This window comes from Callospermophilus lateralis, chromosome 5, assembly GCF_048772815.1.
Source record: "Callospermophilus lateralis isolate mCalLat2 chromosome 5, mCalLat2.hap1, whole genome shotgun sequence".
In the NCBI taxonomy this organism is placed as follows: domain Eukaryota; kingdom Metazoa; phylum Chordata; class Mammalia; order Rodentia; family Sciuridae; genus Callospermophilus; species Callospermophilus lateralis.
This window is the reverse complement of record NC_135309.1, coordinates 12818702-12831527: the sequence shown is the minus strand read 5'-3', so window position 1 is coordinate 12831527 and position 12826 is coordinate 12818702. Positions and strand designations below refer to the sequence as shown.

Here is a 12826-nt window from a genome sequence, read left to right as displayed (position 1 = left end):
GTTTTTTGTTGCAAACCATGAACTTTCCTGATTGTAATGTGGCATTCAAATCACGGACACCTTAGTAAGCTCTGCAGAGCCCAGCTCAAGTCTGCAAAATTGTGCAGCCAACCCATAGACCAGGGACTCAGGAACAAAGTAAATGTTTTTTGTTGCAAACCATGAACTTTCCTGATTGTAATGTGGCATTCCTGTGGCAATGGATAACTGAAACATTTGTATCAACTACATCTCCAGCTACTAGTCTACCCATTCTGGGCCAGCCTGCTCAATTCCTTCTCTGTGCTTGTGTAGACCTAGCTGATACATCCCACTCTTACACTGTTGCAGGTTTTATATTGGATTGTTCTCATTTATTTTAAATACATGTTTCCATGGCTCCTTGAAGGGAAGAATCTCTTTTTTGTTGTTTGTTTGTTTGTTTTCAATCTTTTTTGGGGGGAGGGGTAACCAGGAATTGAACTCAGGAGATATCAACTACTGAGCAACATCCCCAGTTCTGTTCTGTATTTTATTAAGCAACAGGATCCCACTGAGTAGCTTAGTGCCTGTTTGTTGCTGAGGCTGTCTTTGAATTTGTGATCCTCCTGCCTCAGCCTCCAGAGCTACTGGGATTACAGTTATGTGTCACCAGTCCCACTGCCCCCAGCGTCAATTTTTTGGATCCTAGCATAGAAGTTGATTAATATTCGTAGGAATTCTGAGGATAAGGAATGCCACCCAGAATAGCTGTGAAATAATGCTTAAATTTTGGAAGTTTTCTCTTTCACATGTGGATCCATCTGCAATTTAGTGTTGTATGTGGTCCAAGGTTGGGATTCAATCATGCCAGCATTGTCTAACAAATATTTGTCATAACAGGGTCTTACACATGCAGGGGTGCACAGCTAGTGGCACCTCTAGTTGCCCATGCAAAGGTTTGTTGACCCTGATACTGAGGTACTACCCTTCTTATTTATCTTTTATATCCATAGAACAAGTCATTCCACCTTGCTCTTTCCTTCAGAATTGTTTAGCCTATAGCCTATTTCAGGCTCTTTATTTTCCCCATATACATTTTACAGCTGACTTGTTAAGTTATACACACACACAAACACAGAGTCATACACACAAGTGTCAGAATTCTGTTGAAAGTGCACTGCATTTATAGGTTCTTTGTGAGAAGGGAGAGTGTATATTATATTTGTACACATATATCTAATTTGTTGTTGTTTCATTTTGTTTGCAGTACTAGGGATTGAACCTGGGGGTCTTCTTCCACAGAACTTCATCCCCAGCCCTTTCCACATTTTTATTTTGAAACGGGGACTTGCTAAATTGCTCAAGCTTGAGATCCTCCCGCATCATCTTCCTGAGTAGCTGGGATTAGAGACGTAATCACCATGTCCAGCTGAATTCCTGTCTTTAAAAATGGAGGGGGGGGGGCATGGGGAAAACGGAGGAACTTTGGGCAAAAGGGAGGAAACGTGGGGGGCAGGGCGCACGGGGGCAGGAAAGATGGTAGAATGAGATGGACATCATTACCGGAGGTACGTGTATGACTGCACATATGGTGCGACGCTATACCGTGTACAACCAGAGAAATGAAAAGTTGTGCAGCAATTGTGGACAATGAATCAAAATGCATTCTGCTGTCATATAGACCTAATTAAAATTAATTAATTAAAAATGAAATCTTTCTATCCGTGAACATCATGCAGTTGGCCCTTTATAACGTGCCCAGGATCCATGTCATCTTGCTCCCTGAGTTGGCACCAACTTGGTCCGGGACACCCTCTCTCTGCTGGAGCCACGGTGGTCTCCATGATCCCCGGCTTTCCGTCGGGGCCTCCCCTTCGCAGCCCGCCCTTCACCCAGCAGCTGGCGTCATACTTTTGCAGACCACGAGTTCTCGGCCCTGGTAACCACTTAGAATCACCCCGTGGCGGCGGTTCCCCACGCCGCCCTCTGAGACACGCCAGTTGGAAGGAAGGAGTGCTCGGAGGCCCTGGGGATAGGGAAACGAGGAAGGCGCGGTCCCGGGTGGGGAGCCGAGGTGCGGACGACGGCTGGGCCTAGCGGACCGCCCCGGGGAGGGCGCGGGTTCTTACCGGGGCGGGAGAACCGCGCCCCGACCCAGGCGAAGGCGCCAGCGCCGCGGGCCGAATTCCCGCGCAGCCTCCGCGCCAGGGCCCAGCCCGGCCTCGTGGCTCCCGGACCGGGCCGCGCGCCCACGGGACCGCGCGCCGGGAACGCGCTCTAACGAGCGGCGCGCGGGGCCTTTGGCGCTTCCGGTGGCGGCGGAGGCGGCGCAGAGCGGCTCGGGCGGCGGCGGCGGCGAGTCGCAGGTGCGGCCCGGCGGGCGGGGGGCGCGCGGGAGGGGCGGAGGCGCGGCGCGGGCGGGGGGACCCGGTGCGCTCGGAGCCGGAAGCCCCTCCGCGGGGCCGGGGACGCCTCGGGACCGGGTTTCCTACGCCTTGGGGACCCTGCCGTTGGCTGCCTGGCTGCCCCCATCACCAGCATCCCGGGACCCCGGGGTCCCGCGGTGGTGGCTCTCGCCCCCAGTGGGAAGGGGCTCCTCTGTCCACACCCTGCCCTGCTGTCCCCCGCGACGGCGTGACGAAACTCTCCGCTGGAGGCGCCCAAGATGGCTGCCACGAGGACAGGCCACCATGGGGTGGGCGCGAGCCATTGCTAGGTGACCAGGTGGCCCGACCCCTGTGCCCTTCACGCTCTTGGCTTTTGGCCTCTCCTCCTGGCGCGGGACGGGTTCGGTGGTCGGCAAGGAGACCACCGGCCTCTGCCCTGGAGCTCAGACTGATGGGGAGACACGTGCTGAGAAGTGGATTCTTGGAGTTGTGGGGTCCCCTGGGCACCTTGCACTTGTGCACTTTTCTCTTGATCTTTGCCACGTGTCGCTGGGCTCTAACCTTCCCAGAGTGTCAATTACCACCATATCTAGGAAGCGCGCGCCAGGGAATTTAGATCCCTCTACTTTGACATACTTCCAGCCCTCCGAGGTAGTTTGCACAGCTGGCCTCAGAGTTCTAACTTGGGTGCTCCCTCCTCAAAGGTGTGCTCCCTTGGGAATGTTGCTTAAAACTGCCCCCTCCCAAACCCTTGTTACCTCTGTGCTTTTTCTGTAACAGCACTTGCCAATAGTTGAAATAAACTTGTTGTATTTGTGGTATGTTCTCTTTGCCAACAGGGCCTATGCTGGTCTTGCTTAACCTGTCTCCCCCACTGCCTCCCACCAAACAGTTGCTTCTGCCAAGTAGGCCCTCAGTGAGCCCTTGCTGAGTGCTGGTATGCAAAAGCCCAGCTTGGCTGCACTGCAGGGTTCCAGCACTTAACCAGTTCTGGGGCAGCTGCCTTCTGAGCCTTGTGGCTCTTTCTTCATACTCTTCTCATGGTTCTCATCCTTTGTCTGCCTTACCTTCTCAGTTCTGACTTGGCTGCCTCTGGACTTTGTCTTCTCTGTTCATCCCTGTTTGGTTGAGCCAGGGTAGGGGGGCATGGACAGTATTAGGATGCAGGTGCAGAGGGCCCTTTTCTTCCGATCTTCCAGCTTTGCACTCAGATTGATAAAGGAGAGAGAATTGTTGAGGAGGGTTGGGGGGAGGCCCTACTGAGAAGTTCGAGGACCCCCAACAGGACCTTTGTTCTCTCAGGACTGCAGGTGCCTCATTTGCAAAACAGATAGTGTTTGGAAAGAAGAATCTGTCAGGATTGCTCTAAGTGTGTATTCAGGGTCCCATGGAGGGAGCAGGCCCTTAGGCCACAGGGATGGGGGAAGAGACAGCAGTGGTTGCAGATGTCAGAGAGGAACTGCCCAGTGAGGGGCGGCCCTCCTGCAGAACTGTGAGAAGCCCAGAGTGCTCTTAATGTTTTGTGAACTCTTGTGGTCCCCTGGGGATGGGCACAGAAAAGTACCAGCTTGGAAGGAACAGCTCTTTCCCTCTCGTGGTCTTTGGTATATCGAATTTTTGAGTTGAATCTTTGGGCATTAGAACATTCAGCTGGATACTGAAAATAGTTTGTTAGCCCTTTATCATTTTTACTGACTGGTGCCCTGTCTCAAATGGAGGTTAATTCATTTATTTTTTCAAATGGACAAGAACTTTACCTGTCCTAAGATAGTGCTTCAGCAACTCAAACTAAAGTTGATCTTGACTAAAATATGAACATTAATTGAATGGATGTTTCAAAGGCAATGAAAGATGAGAGCCACGTGAAGGGGGGCTAGTCTGAGAGCCAGTAATTCTCATGCCTCCCTGATTCCAGGCAGGCCCCTGTCTCCATGCAGCACCATCCCTGGAGCAGGGAAGAGATGCAGCATAGATTTCTTGCTAAGTGGAAATGCTCTTTGACCTAATCCAATTCCTGGCCTGCGATTCACTTTCTATCATTTAATCTCCTTCGTGGCCACACCCAGTGGGAAGGAATGCCCATACAGATGACCTGCAAAGCCAAACAGAAATTAGTAGATTACTTGTTGGGTTCCTTGAGTTGTTGTGACTGTCCTCTGCTGATACATCACCCCTAAACTCCAAAGGATCAAGACTTTGGTACAAAGTCAGAACTGCCACTCTAGACTGTGTTGTTTTGAGCATGGAACTTAATTTCTCCGAGCAACTGTGTAAAATAGAGGAAATATCCTGGAAGGCTGTAAATGAGGACTTGGCAGTCTGATAATGCATGAAAAGCTCTGTGTCTGGAACATGATTGACCTTCAGTCTTGACCCCCAGACAGTGGACAACAGTGACCTTGGTAGATGGTTTTGCACCTGCCTGTCCCCAACTAAACAAACTGAGCAATAGACTGTTTCTTAAATGCTTCAAAGTACAGTAGTTTTGCCAGGTATAGTGGCATGTACCTGTAACCTCCAACAGCTGGAGGTGCGGGGAGGAATGAGGCAGGAAGGAGTACTGCAAGTTCAAGGCCAGCCTCAGCAATTTAGCAAGTCTCTCAGCAACTTAGTGAGAACTTGTCTCAAAATAAAAAATAAATAAGCATGGGGAATATAGTTCAGTGGTAAAGTGTCTCTGGGTTCAATCCCCAGTACCACCACCACCAAAAACAAACAAACAACCCACAGTAATTTTAACCAACAATAAGTTTCCAGTTTAATGACCTGGTTGTTGTTGTTAATCTTTAGCCAAGGTTAAAGGTCTTTGTGACTAATTCCCTCAGAAAGCACATTCCCTGGTAACCTATTTTCTTTGTGATTTTGGAAAATTAGTTTTATCCCTGTGGTTACAGGTTTCCTTGGCAGGTAGCTAAAAACTTGAAATGCAGTTTATGTAGGAGGAGATTATTTTCCCTAGTCTTTTCTGATCACCTCTGGGAAACTGGGCAGCAAGCGGCATTCCCCACAGCCGTGGCATTTGGGGGCAAGGCTGCCACCAGGGTGGATGGGAGCTTCCATCTCCAGGAAGCGCCTTGCTCGGAGCTTTACCTTGGCTAGAGATCATTCAGCCCTCCTGCACGCCTCAGCTTCACAGTCCGGCCAGCTGCAAGCCTACTCCCTTCTCATTCTGTTGATGAGAAACCTGACGCCCAGTGATGTGCAGCAGCTCACCCAGTGATGTGCCCAGAAAGGGAGTGGCATCAGGCCTCGGGTCTGTTTTAGTCCAGTCTCCATTCCCCAGGTGTCAGGGTCGATTCTCAGGAGGGGCCCAGGGAGCCGGCCAGAAGGAATAGGCTCAGCGTCCGGCACAAGCAGCCCCGGAGGCAGAAGTGCTGGGGCTGCCCGACAGGACCACAGCCTGTCCAGCCTGGGCTGCCCTGTGTCTTCTCACAAGGCCTGTGCACACTGCAGGGCGGCAGGCCCGCTTCCTCAGGTTAAGAGGTTTCCACGTTTATGTTCTTTCCATCTCGAGTCTCCTGGGCTTACTGATCCTAGGCTGCTTAAGAATTGGATTCACCTCTGCTCTGCAGGATCACATCCCTAAGAGAATGCTTTCCTAAGTCACCGACACTTTTTAAGGGAGCAGGGGTCGCCAGCCAGCTGCCCTCTGTCACAGGAGTTGTGGTGACCCTTAGGCTCTGGAGTGAGTGACTGGTAATGGCTATTAGTAGGCCATTCCTAGGCTGTGGATAAAGATGCATATACTGGAGCCATTGATTAAAGTGTGTGGGGCTCCGAGTAGTTGGGGAGCTGAAATTTGAATTCAGATTCATGGTCTCCACAAGCACAGGCTCATGACTACTACCCAAGTAGCTCTTCAACACCCTCTCACCCCTCCATCCAGGGTGTCTAAGTGACATAACTGGTGGCCAGCTTTGGAACCATGTGGCTTGGAGCCAGTAACTCAAGCTAAGCCAGCCCACGGGTTGCTCTGCCAGCTTCAGATGGTCCTAACTGGGGCAGTGTTCTCCAGAGGGTGTGCGTTCATGTGGCAGAAGGTGCCCCTATGCCGGGCCACAGGCTGGTCCTCTGCCTACACTGCTGTGAGATCCCGACAGTATCAGGCAAGGTATATATCCTGGAAGAGAGGCAGGGTGCCTCACAGAATGGAGACAGTTTAAATAGCACCTTCAGGAAGATGGACTTAGCCAGCATTTCCAGTGGGCCCCATAGCATGTGACCTATCGTGACCACAGAATCTTCCTTATGCCACTCATTTTGGTTTCCCTGTAACTGGAGCTCATGCAAATTTCAAAGCAGGTTTTGTCCATTGATATGGATATTTTTAAAAAGGTTTTCATTACCGTTTGCCCAGGTTAGCAATCTAGTAACTCAGTTAAAGACTTTCTCAGCAGAGTTGGAGGCTGCCTGTGTGTACTAAGTAAGCTTTATGAAGGTGTCTGCAGATGCCTTGGGGAAATAGAAAGAGGCTGTATTTCGTGGACTGTGTTTGCTTTCTTGACTTACTGCCTGTTGCATCTTGACATCTTTCCAATTGCAGGACAAGTGGTTTCAATTTCCTTTGAAGAGTTCACTCTCTCAACAACACATAAGATAATCTGTTGGCTTATCTTAATACAACATAATGCTGCAATCATCATGGTTCCAAATAGCTGACATCGTTAGTTCATTGTGAGCCTGTCTTAGAGTAAGCAATTAGGAGATGTTAATGGTCATTAGTAGGAAAGTAACTTAAAATCACCTTGCTTCAAGTGGCATCAGCCAACCACAAAAATTTTTTAGTCCCATTTTTTCTCTCTCATAAAAATTTTAATACCTTTACTATTCCAATTTTTCTTTAAAATCACCCATGAAGGAGATCCTGGAGTCACATTTCCCAGCTCAGCTGGTCAGGCTTCCATGGAAAAGATGGGTCACTTCACGTCTCCCCACTGCTGTTCCATCTGATGTCTCTGTTGCCAGTTGGACCTGGATGGCTTCCACCGCTCCTCTATGCTCCCCATTCCACTTTATTTTCAGACCATAAAAATGAATTTTGGAGCATCGGTAATCTGCCAACAGGGAGTGTGAACCGTAGCATTTGGTGGTTGGCGGCTGCAGTTCTTCCGCCAGCTGGCCACTGGCTAGCAGATGCCTCCGCTGGGCCTCTTTGCTTAGCTCCCCTGTAGAAGGTGGCATTGCACTGTTTCTGGAGGTCTCCTTTGCAGCCGCTCCGAGTGCCGGGAAACACCATTTCAGCAGAGCTGCCCAACTGCCACAGCCTCAGGAAGACATGGCAAAGAGAACATTCTCTCTCCACTGCGTCCTGGTCCTGCATGCCATCTGCAGAGCTGGTGGGCTCACGTACACCGTATTCTTGAACATTCTCTGGCATTGTGTGCAACCTGCCCTTTGAGGTGTGGTAAGAGCACTTCTCTAAGGAGACTTTGATCTTCCAGTGCCAGCCTCAGTGCCCAGACCCTCTACCAGCCAGAGGGTGCTTAGCACACTGCCAGCTGACCAGATGGGCAGGAGGAAGGGGGCATGCTGCATGTCCTGAGGGGCAGCCAACACTGCCGCCTGTCCCTTGTCAGCATCCAGCCAAGTGGAGCTTCCAGGACCCTACCACGGGAGACCCCAGCCTCACTTTGGGGTCCTCTCCTCCATCTGTGCTTTGTGCCTTGGGGTCCCAAGCCTAAGAGCCACTCCCTGCCCCAGGTGTGCTGCCTGGGCCCCACTGACTATCGTGAAATAGGGCAAGTTAATAAGAAGGCAGGAGAGCTGGTGATGAAAACCCACTTATTTGGCGTGGAGAAAGGGAAACTGTTCGCGTGCTTGAAGGCGTAACTTCATGAGTGAAAAAGGCCTATCTAATTGAAGCGTGAGGTCATAGCTAATCAAGATTCTATCTGGTTCGAGACCAGCTGTTTCTGTAGGAATGCTAGCATGGCATTCCTGATTGTTCTCCCAGTTCCAAGGCTGGGGCGCAAGGGATCGGGTCTCGTTGGTATTTCTCGTGCCAGTATGGTGTCATGTGGAATTCTTTTTTGTTTGTTTTCAGTTCTGGGGATTGAATCCAGGATGCTGTGCCATTGAGCTATGTTCCCAGACAGGGTCTGTCCAAGTTGCCCAGGCTGGCCTTGAACTTGGGTCCTCCTGCCTCAGGACCTAGGGATTGCACCACACCTGGCTTGCACCACACCTTGGAATCCTTTTAAGTTGGTGAAATGGTGCTGTATTTTTTCCTAGTGCTTTTAACAGATGACCGCAAATTTATTAGCTTAAAAAAGACAAAATGCCTCTTAGTGCTCTGGAGGCCAGTTTTCCAGACTGGGCAGGACCGCCTAACATCTGTCCTCAGGAGCGTCCCTGTCTGTCTTCTTTGGCTCCCAGGGGCCACCTGCACTGCTTGGCTTGTCACCTCGTACAACATCAGCCCCCTTGCCTGTCCTTCTCCATATGTGGCTCTGTGATTGCGCGGGGCCACCTGAGTACTCAGGATAATCTCCTCCTCAGGATCCTGGGCTAATTACGACAGCCAAGTCTCTCCAGGTGTAAAGTAGCATCTTCTCTGTCTCCAGGCTTTATTCTGCCCATCACAAGTTCAAGGCCAGCAATGAGACTTTCCAGTGTCGGAACTTAGGTGGGTTAACCTGGAGTTGAAGACCAGTTAGAGCCAGCTCCCTGTCTCCTCCCTTGCTGGGCAGGTGAGGGGTGCCCATGAATGACGTTTCAGAATCTTGCTTTCCTCATCTGTAAAATATGCACAGTGAGAATTTAGTTAAAAGGGAAGAAGGATTACTTGGTGCTTGATTTTCTGGGAAAACTAGGGATCAGCTGCCCCTGGCAGGCATCCCAGTTGGTTCAAGACTGGGCGGGCGGTGGTGGGCGGGGTGGGACACCAGGATGTAGGACGGAAACTGCTCACAGTTTCACGCACGCCCAGCCTGTGCCTGTGCTCCTAGGAGAAGGGGTAGTGCTTGTCTTTTGGGAGGCTGTGCGGGTTTCTGGTGAGTCCAGAACCACTGTCTGTGCCAGGGGGTTAGCAGGAACGCACAGGTCCCAGTCAGGGACAGGGAGACCCCAGCGTCTCTCCACACTCACTGCCACCATTGCTTAGGATTCTTAGAAGTTGCGAAGGTAGCTGTCTTCACAGTGTCTTGTCTGCCATACTGGCCCCTGGGGAGGGGTGCCACCCCTCCTTACTATCCCAGAACGAAGTAACGGTCACCAAGAGCTCTTTGGCACAAGGTTACTAAGAACTCACCACTCCTGCCTTGCAGGATGCTACGCCCCTGGCCTCCCACCCGGCCACCTTTGTTCAGGCTTTTTCCTGACTTTCATAGTGCAGCCCTTAGTCCCTTTGCTTCTGCCATCTGCCTCTGCCGCCTCCTCCCGTTGACCGCCTCCTCCCGCTGACCGCCACCCTGAACTCTGACTCCACGTTCCACTGCCTGGGTGCCCCACTTGGGTGCCCTTTGGCATCTCACATTTAGCACATTCGAGCCTGAACTTCCCATTTTCCCTCCCAGGCTTGCTGTTCCTCCAGTGGTTCCACCGGAATCGTTGGAAGTCCTGCCTTTCCTGCTCCCACAGCCCACGCGCCGAGCTGTCGGAAGGCCTGTTGGCTCCTTCAGCAGAACGTCTGGCATCCAGCCCTCCGGTGGCTTCCCTGCCGCGCCCCAGCCAGCACCATTCCGGGGTGGCTGTCACCTCGCCACTGCTCCATCTGCTCCTTTCTGGCTCCCCACCTCCCCACACAGCACCAGAGGCGCCCTGCTGAATTCTAAGTCAGGTGACTTCATTCCTCTGATCAGAAGGCAAAGGCCTCCCCTGGGCTGACCCCAGTCCTGGCCTCCCCTGGCCTCCCTCCCTCCCTCCTTCTTCCCTCCCCTGATCCTCTCTTTCCCCCTCTCTCTGTGTATCTTTATCTCTTTCTCTCTCCCTCCCTCCCTCTCCCTCTCCCCTCACTTCCCTCTTCCTCACCTCCCCCAAGATAAGCCTTCTTGCTATTCTTTAAAAACACTGGACATCTGCCTGCCTCAGGGCCTTTGCAAGGTCCATTCCCTCTTCCTGGATGCTCTTCCCCCAGATGCCCACAGGATTCAGTTCCTCCCAGTCCTCTCTCTTGCTCCAGTACTGTTTCCCAGCCATACCTGCTCTGGCTGCCCTACTGAACATGCGGCCTACCTTCATGTCCACTCTGTTTTTTCCCAAACCGCGGGCACCTTCCACTGTGAGGAGTGACCTTCTTCTGTCTGCCTCTCATTCCCCCTTCCCCCAGGGGGAGCCCAGTGGCCCCTCTGCTGGGGCAGGAAGTGTCTTCCTTGTTCTCTGAAGTAGCTGAAGAGCCTGTCACAGAATTGGAGAGCTGCCCGCAGGCTTTGTAGCCCTTATTTAAAGAAAAGAAAACCAAGGCTAACAGACTTTTCCTGCAAAGAATTTCTTCTGTCCTTTATTTAAATTGTGATCTACTAGAGGGAAGGGAACTAAACTTTTTGTGGGCTTATTAAAAAATGGGAGGAAGTCGTGCCAGGTTTTGTGTTCTATTCAGTCCTGTGATGATGTTTGACATTTTTCGATGACACATCAGGACGAAACAGGTTTCGCACCATACACGTCATTATAAGTTCCAAGTATGGCCTGCAGGAGCCAGAGAGTGAGTTGTCACAGGTCGATCACGAGGTCCAACTGCTGGAAATTAGCCTCGAGCACTTTAAACAACAGTTTGACAGAGTCATTTGATGTCTACTGACTCTAATAATAAAACTTGGGGCTCTAATTTTTTACTTAATTGTTTTCATTTCTCTCAAAATTCCTTTTCTTTTTTTTTTTTTTTTTTTACAAAAATACTGTCTCTAATGGGATTTGGGAATTAGAAAAACAAAGCTGCCCTCCCCACCTAGATAAATGGACGTTGAGGTTGACTGATGAAGCTGAGGAGGGAAAACGACCCAGGGTATCCTGAGAGCTTCTCCACTTTCCTGAATCATCTCCTAGTTCTCAGGGTCATCTGCTCCTAAGACCCTTTTTTCTTGTTTTTCCAAGCAATAGAAACCTCTTTCCAAATAACCCTTGTGAGAGGACACGGGGGTGGAAGGCAGGAGGAGGGACCTGCTCCCACTGAGCTCGTGTGTCCCTGTGTTTCTGCTCATCCCCTGGTCAGCCCAGACCAGCAGGAGTAAGCTGTGGGCCTCGAGGTCCTCCTGACTGGCTGGCTGCACTGTGACTGCAGCGTGGACCTGCATCCCTGTGTCCTTGGAAACTGCTGAGTTAAGGTAGACTGGGAATGCTGGGTCCACAAGTCCCCTGACCTGAGCTGCCCGGGGCTGGAGAGCCACTCCCTGCTCTGTGCCAGGGTGGAGACTTTCACTCCTCCTGTTGAGATTCCAAGGAGCAAAGTTTCTGATCCTGTGGAGACAAAGAACCAGGTTTCTCCAGGAGATAAGAAAGCAGTGGTCACTCAGCAGAGGGAGCCATGTGGCACACCTTAGCTACCTTGCGGCCTCGGAGGAAGGTAATCCCAGCAGCCTCGCAGCTGGCTTTCTCTGGGACCCAGCGCCCTGGACAGGGGCAGGCCTGACTTCTGCTTTGTCACTGTCCCTGCTGCTACTGTAATGCCAAGGTGGCTTCACATTCTCTAGGTTCCTCCTCGCTGTGGCCCTAACTAGCCTTCACAGTCTTGATCCAGTGGGCCACAGAACGTGTTGGAGATTTTATCAAATCCTAGAGTGCCTAGCATTTGCATCTGACTTTTTTTTTTTCCCTGAGATGATGGGGATTGAACCCAGAGGCACTGCACCACTCAGCCATATCCCCAGCCTTTTTATTTTCAAGACAGTATTTCCCTAAATGGCCCAGGCTGGCTTCACACTGTGGTCTTCCTCCCTCAGCCTCCTAAGTCACTGGGATTGCAGACATGCCACCATGGCTGGCATGCAGATGACATCTTAACATAAAGCTCTGAAGAAGTAACTTAATGAACAATGACCTAAGAAAGAGAGCTCTGATCTGAACAGGTATTACACACGGAAATAGAAATGGGCACAGGAAAGCAGTGGTTTGAAGCCCTCCGAATGGGTAGGTCCTTCTACCTGTTAACATCAGACTTCAAGGTCAAGTTTAAGATCATCAGTCAGGGGAAGAAATTCTCAGACAAGAGTGCAGCGTCACATATAATGGTGGAAAACTGAGGCAGCATCAAGATTAAAGGTGTTACTTCAAATGATTATTTAATGGCATAGAAGTTGTCATGAACTAAATGATATTAAAGTATTAAGTTATTGTGTCAATCTCTATGATAATGTGTCCAGAAGATGTCTGCAAGGAAGTGAATGGGAACATGCACGGTGCTTACTTCTGAGAAGCTCGGCTGTGGGCGATTTTGTTTCTTTATTCTTTATTTTCTATAACAAGCTTGTATTTTTCAGAATGCTACAATAAGCATGTCCTACCGCACACAGTGCAGTTCTAAAATAAGCATATGTTACTCAGAG

At 50.8% G+C, this 12826-nt stretch overlaps 1 protein-coding gene across 5 annotated transcripts in view; it reads left to right on the top strand.

Annotated features, from left to right (window-relative positions):
• The first annotated feature begins 2247 nt into the window (after positions 1 to 2247).
• The window catches only part of Sfxn1 (sideroflexin 1), a 36934-nt gene continuing 26355 nt past the window's right edge, over positions 2248 to 12826 (top strand). For 3 of the 5 annotated variants that reach the window (XM_076856322.2, XM_076856321.2, XM_076856323.2), the window contains exon 1: positions 2248 to 2327. The gene's annotated coding sequence lies outside the window, so the exon portion shown is untranslated. Of the gene's footprint in view, positions 2328 to 9862; positions 10126 to 12826 lie in introns of all 5 variants that reach the window. The other 2 variants (XM_076856325.2, XM_076856324.2) reach the window with 1 other exon arrangement.